The following is a 7,461-nucleotide window of genomic DNA, read 5'->3' on the forward strand; positions in this document are numbered from 1 at the left end:
GAGTTGAAATGTATGCCAGCGCGCTTTATGACGACGGGACCAAATGTATGTTTCTGATTATTGCGTGTAGTAAATCACGCTAGTTTTTGTGCTCGGTTTAGCTGCTCAATTAGGCAAGATTAATTAACTAACTGAAAAGCAACGAAGCTGGGCAAAAAATTCCGATTAGAAAGTTGTAGATCGCTTTGCACAACGTCTGATTGGACGGTTTCTAACTTTCTATCAGCAAAGTATTAGTGTTTTTCTGATTACTGCGGATGCCCGCGAAATACAAAAAATACCACGTAACATGCCCGCTAGCGCGCCGTAGTTGCAGTGCTCCCTATCCTTCCGCCTACAAACGATGTGTTTCCCTCGAGGCGGTTCATGACAGTGATATGCAGACGCAGCGGTTGTCGCTCGTGGTGCCGCAAGCAGCAGGTTCGTCATTGCAGAGCTAGCACCATTGTCACCGAATGCTATGGTCGTTTGCACGAGCCCCTGAGCGGAGCCCTCCGCTACGGCGTGCCTCATAATCATGTCGTGGTTTAGGCACGTTTAACCCCAGATATAAATGAAAAAGAACATACGGATGAATAACAACTCATGGTGTACTTAAGTTGCGGACGGTGGACCGGCCGGAACTAACAAGTTGTTTTGCTTGTTAATTGTGTGTACGTTCATTTTCCAACATTTCTCAGCCGGCTTCAATGAATTTCCCTTTGTGTATATACAGGGTGTTTCAGCTAAGAAGCGCCAAGTATAAAAAAAATTAAACATAGGCGCTACGCGTCTCCAGTTAGCGCAGTATTGTTCTGAGCCATATAGAGCACGCCAGAATATATTTTTCCAACCCTCCAAGCTCGGCAATTAACAAAGATTACTTAATTAACTTTTTAAATAGTAACTCTGGACTAAAATATCCAATACAAAAGTTGAAGCGCTTGTTCAGAAACATCGCATTTTTAAATCTATGCTAAATAACCCCCCTGCTTAACTTTTTTCCAGCCTTTTTTTAAAGCGCGCGAAATTAAAAAAAAAAAACAACAACGAAAATTCCGCGCTTCGGAAGCATTTTTCTAAATTATTTTTCTTTGGGGCCTTTATATATATATACATACTTATACATATACGGTGCATGACGGCGGCGACGGCGACGGCGACGGCAAAATCCAGCCGAGACTGTCCATATAATTGCTATCGCAAAAAACGCTGCCGCCTAACGCGCGGCGCTTTCAGTGCCCTCAAATTTAAGTTGAACGATTTATTTAAGGCTTCTCCGCGCACGATGGTCGATTGAGCAGGCCATCGGTGACTGCGATGGACGCTAAATGATGGTAGAGGCATACCGTCAAAAAAAAAAAAAAAATCTGCGTAAGAGCGGCCGCCACGTGTGAGCGAATCTTTTATCTCGGTCCTTCATCACGCTGCCACCCTCGCCCCTTCCAATGTGTTTCTTCATTGGTGCGAAAAGAAAAGAAAAAAAAAATGCCTACGCTGCATCAAATGCTGCCTCATGTGTCTCATGGGGTATTTGCTCAGTGACTGCCGCTTTTTCGTTGCAGAATTTTAAATGCGAAGCATTTCTTAGCGAACTTCTGCGACTTTGAGCGTATCTATCTATCTATCTATCTATCTATCTATCTATCTATCTATCTATCTATCTATCTATCTATCTATCTATCTATCTATCTATCTATCTATCTATCTATCTATCTATCTAGCCGCCTACAACTTTGTGCTCTCCTGGCCGTTTCGTTAATCGGACGTATACCAAAATTGGTGTGTCATAACATGGCCTTATCACGAACATAAATGACAGGTCATATCATGAAAATCATGACACGCATGTCATGAAGAGCATGATTTACACTCCACGGCCTTTGGGCTCTTGCGGCCGTTCCGTTAATCTCATATATACCAAAATTGGTACGGCGTGACAAGAGTTCATGACGAACATAATGACAGGTCCTAACATGCAAATCATGAAGCGCATGTCATGTGCAGCATGATTTACATGACATGGTCTCGGGGCGCTCGCGGCCGTTTAAATGAAGGGATACATACGAAAACTGGTATGACGAGACCTTTCTGTATGACGAACATAACTGACACGTGGTAACATGAAAATCATGACATGCAAGTCATCTACGACCTGATTTACATGCCACGCTCATCGCGCACTCGCGGCCGTTTCGCTAGATGATATACACCAAAATTGGTATTGTGCGATGTGACTTTATGAAGAACATGAATAACAGGTGGTAAGATGAAAACCATGACATGCATGTCATGTATGTCATGATTTACATGCCACGCTCATGGTGCATTCGCGTCCGTTTCGCTTGCGTGATATACACCAAAATTGGTGTTACGCGACACGACTGTATGACGAACGTAAGTGAGACGTGGTAACATAAAAATCATGACACGCAAGTCATGTACGACCTCATTTACATGCCACGCTCATGATGCGCTTGCGGCAGTTTCAGTAGATTGATATACACCAAAATTTGTATTGCGCGATGTGACTGTATGAAGAACGCGAATGACAGTTGGTAAGATTAAAAGCATGACATGCATGTCATGTATGTCATGGTTTAATTGCCACGCTCATGATGCATTCGCGGCCGCTTCGCTAGCTCGATGTACACCAAAATTGCTGTTGCGCGAAGCGACTGTACGACGACGGTAAATGAGACGTGGTAACATGAAAATCATGACATGCATGACATGCACGCCATGATTTACATGTCATGCTCATGACGCACTCGTGCCGTTTCGCTTGCTTGACACACCAAAATTGGTATTGCGCGACGCGACTGCATGACGAACGTAAATGAGAGGTGGTAACATGGAAATCATGACATGCAGGTTATGTATGTCATGATTTACATGCCGCGCTCATTGTGCATTCCCGGCCGTTTCGCTAGATTGGTATACACCAAAATTGGTATTGCGCGACACCACTGTATGACGAACGTAAATGAAAGGTGGTAACATGATAATCATGACGTGCATGAAATGTACGTCACGATTTACACGCCATGCTCTTGGCGCACTCGTGGCCGTTTCGCTAGATTGATATGTACCAAAATTGGTATTGCGCGATGTGACTATATGAAGAACATGAATAACAGGTGGTAACATGAAAACTATGACATGCATGCCATGTATGTCATGACTTACATGCCACGCTCATGGTGCATTCGCGGCCGTTTCGATAGCTTGATATAGACCAAAACTGGTATTGCGTGATGTGACTGTATGATGAACATTAGTGACAGGTGGTAACATGAAAAACCATAATATTCATGTCATGTATGGCATGATTTACATGCTCTACTCATGGTGCACTCGCGGCCAATTTGCTCCTTTGATATACACCAAAATTGGTATTGCGCGATGTGACTGTATGACGAACATAAATGAGAGGTCTTAACATGCGAATCATGTTATGCATGTCATGTACGGTATGATTTACATGCCACTGTCATGGTGCGCTTCCGGCCGTTTTGTTAACGTGATATACACCAAAATTGGTATGGCATGACACGAGTGCGTGATGCAGGTCATGCATTTATATACCAGAATATGCGTTTCATTGGCATGGTGTACACAAGATTGTGCATGCATGCGTGCATGGCAAACATGCCATATATGGTGGACTAGATGCCATGGCATGAATGATTTCATTTGGCTCAAAGACAAACAAGGCGATGTATGCAGCTCTTTGCTGGCTGCTTCGTATTACATCGATTCCCACAGTGCGTGGGATCTGCCGGATTTTTTTTAACAGCGAAGCTGTATAGGAAATCGTTCCTTGTTCCACGAACAAAAAAACTATCATAAACGGGTATGTGCCACAGAAATTGGGTAAATCCCACTACCCATCACTGGTTCACTAAAAATGAAGAAGGCAACATTTATCCCAACAAATGTGCAACAGAAATTGGGTAAATCCCACTACTCACCACTGGTGCACTAAAAATGAAGAAGGCAACAGTTAGCCCAACAATTGTGCAACAGAAATTGGGTAAATCCCACTACTCACCACTGGTGCACTAAAAATGAAGAAGGCAACAGTTAGCCCAACAAATCTGCCACAGAAAAAAATAAAACCAATATAAAACTAAAAGCAAACGTATTAAAAATGAGGTCATTATTTACATGTTCTTCCTGTTTTGCATTCAAAACATAATCGGAGCGTCTACCTTTCGACGAAATTGAGCAACACGCATATGCATGCCCACTCAGACTTTATGCATATACGTTGTCCTCTATTATTCTCTATTGTCGATATAATCCGCCAGCGGTAAATTAGAGCTTGAAGGTATAGTGACGCAGTTGTGATTTCTGACCTCCCTTTCCTGCTATGCACGTGGACGAGCTTTCTAATGTAGCTTGGAAGAAACCGTGTTAACTGTGAAGAAACCGTGTTATGGTGCCAGCGAACGCGCGCTTGAAAAAAATCACTGTCCCTTATGCATTTGCATAAGACGACTCGAAGGTCTTCTTTTTCTTCTCGGTCGATTAGATTAATTATCTTGTATTAACTTGATTGTATTATTAAGCGGCCTTCATGACCGGTTAAGCGAGCATGCGCAGAATTTAAAGAAAGTTGACGGTGCCCATCTTTCCTCCCACTGTAGAAAATGCATGTGTGAGCCGATATTTTGCCCAGATTCTAGGTAGAAGACGGAACAAAGCAGCCCGTGAACTCTAGGAGGCGTACCATATATATATATAGACCGTTGCATCGGGCCAGGAGGACCGGAGTGGCAACCAGCGCTTTCCTGCTTTCTGGCTTGTGCGCGACGGCGCGGAGTGTGCGTGCTGGTGCTTGTATGAGTGGCGTTTTCGAACAATTTTTGCGTGTTTTAGGTCGACCTGCGGGTTTTGTTCTCTTTTATTGCGATGTCAGCTAGCGAAAGGTCGACGGGAAAACCATTGTGCCGTTTTTGATTGTTCTAACAACTAGAAAAAAAGGAAAACTGCTGTCTGAATAAGTATGCAACGTGCATCACCAAACGCGAAGTGTTTGCGCTTGTGCGCACTCTTCAAGGTACATCGTTTGTGTTACGTTACAGGTTCTAAATCGGAATGCCCAGTGTTCCACGCAGTCAAACGTCGATCGAATATGGCCATATTTGCGAACAAACATAAGAGGTTAAGTACGGCCCTGTCCGGTTAAGCGAAAAAGATCTAAGTACCACTCGAGCAGCCACCTGAGGTGTTTTCGCTTCGTTTTATTATTATATTTTAATATGATGGTGTTTGGTCTAACAATTAGCTTCGTAGCTCGGCTCAACACGGTGATCGCTGCAGTTGATGTATACCGGTATTAGCACAGACGAGAAATCCCTCACTTCGCAGCGGGGTAACCGGCATCATACATTCAATTATTGCTCCGTACCAGCCTTGTAAAACGCGAACATTCAATGAACACACATCAAAGGGATGTGGCGAGATCTTTGTCGTGAGGTTGCAACTTCCGTAAAGACAGCGGGATGTATCGTATACGATGAGCGATATGAAAGCCGAATAGTAAAAAAAAAAAACAAAAAAAAGAATTCTGTCGCTCCGTGTGTAGAACAACTACCTCAGGAAGCCAAGTCTTTACGTGGTCAAGAACCGTGTCCGACAAGTCGTGTAATAATATACAACATGCATAGTTAATTCTCTTCTAAGCGCGATATAAAAACGACGTTGTTACGCTTGTCTAGTGTTCATTGAGCTGCCAATTTTGCTGCTTAGCTTTGCGAACGACAGCGAGAATTTCGTAAGAAGAGTTCATCTCGTATACGAAATTATAAAAAAAACAAAAAAAGAACGCGAATTACATCTGATGCCGATCAAAGGCTCGAGCCCGGGCGCGCTTCGTGCCTCACCGGCAGAATAAACTCTCTAACCATCTTCATCTTACCGCCGCCGAAATCCAATCAAATATCACGACTCTTAAAAGAAAAAAGAAAAAGAAGCGCGCCGACACGTCAACATCAGCATCGTTTTTATGTACCAGCACCTCCCTGTAAACAGGTCTAACTTCGTCCACACCGGTGGACAATAAACGAGCGAGTAATAAGCGGTCACTTCAAAGTTTAGAAACAAGACAGGCAACTATTCGTGAGCAACAAACAGATGCCGTGCCATGAAATGGAGACTGCGTGTTCACGCGCGACTGTATGTACGAGCGGTAGTCGGTGCGACAGCATAAACACTGTGAATGAAAAAAAAAAGCTAACTAAAAGATTACAGTCCAAGAAAAAAATTCATTGTATACCTTAAGATTGGCGGAACTTGCTTGCCCTGCTAGAACGAGTCCAAATATTTGCATGGTTTTCCAACAGACAGTTATATGACATCGACCACTTGCGACACGTTCGCGCCGCCGTATATTAATATCATTGACTCTCAACGGATGAAACCTTTTCAGGACGTCTCACAGACTCATTTCCTACGTAGACCGCATCTCTCGATGCGAAATTCAGCGCGCCAGTACGAAAAAAAAAAACCGACTACAACTACAGCCGCACGCATACCTTCCATAAAAACGCGGAGCTTCGCGTGCACATGCCAGTGGGTTCCCAGAACAGAGACGGCGCCGCCCACGAAAAAGGTGTATATAATATATATATATAAAGATATATATATATATATATATACATATATATATATATATATATATATATGTATATATATATATTATGAAGTCTGTCTTCGGTTGCCGTAAAATAAATAGGAAAAAGGTATACGCATAGGCGGAGAGTACGGGGGGGGGGGGGGGCTGGGGGCTTGCCCCTCCCCCCCCCGGACTGCCTCATGGGGGGCAGAGCCCCCCCTGGCGCCGGCCCAGGACATTTTTAGGAGCTTGGCTTAAGTCCCCGTTCATCGACAAAATACAGTTGGCCGTCCTGTCTGGCAGCTATATTACAGGGGGCCGCTTCTTTTTCATTTCAGGCTTTTAAAGTTCGGCTCATGGGCCAGTGCCAAGTCAAACATTCAGTGGAAAATGCCCCTCAAACGGATTTGTACGTGCAGAATGTGTTGTGTTGATGAACAACTGAAGCGACGACTTAAACTATGACAAGTTAAAAAAAAAAAAGCCGGCAGATCCCATGCATTGTGGGAATCGATGTAATGCGAAGCAGCCAGCAGAGTGCTGCATACATCGTCTTGTATGTCATTGAGGAAAATGCGTGTCATGGTTTTCATGTTAACTCCTATTATTTATGTTCGTCACACAGTCACGTCGCGCAATACCAATTTCGGGGTAGATCAAGCTAGCGAAGCGGCCGCCAGCGCCCCATGAGCGTGGCACGTAAATCATGCTGTACATGACATGCGTGTCATGATTTTCATGTTAACTCCTGTTATTTATATTCGTCACACAGTCACGTCAGAAGAGAGCAATTTTGGTGTATATCAAGCTAGCGAAACGGCCGCCAGCGCACCATGAGCGTGGCACGTAAGTCATGCTGT

This window comes from Rhipicephalus sanguineus, chromosome 1 (assembly GCF_013339695.2).
Source record: "Rhipicephalus sanguineus isolate Rsan-2018 chromosome 1, BIME_Rsan_1.4, whole genome shotgun sequence".
Lineage (NCBI taxonomy): Eukaryota > Metazoa > Arthropoda > Arachnida > Ixodida > Ixodidae > Rhipicephalus > Rhipicephalus sanguineus.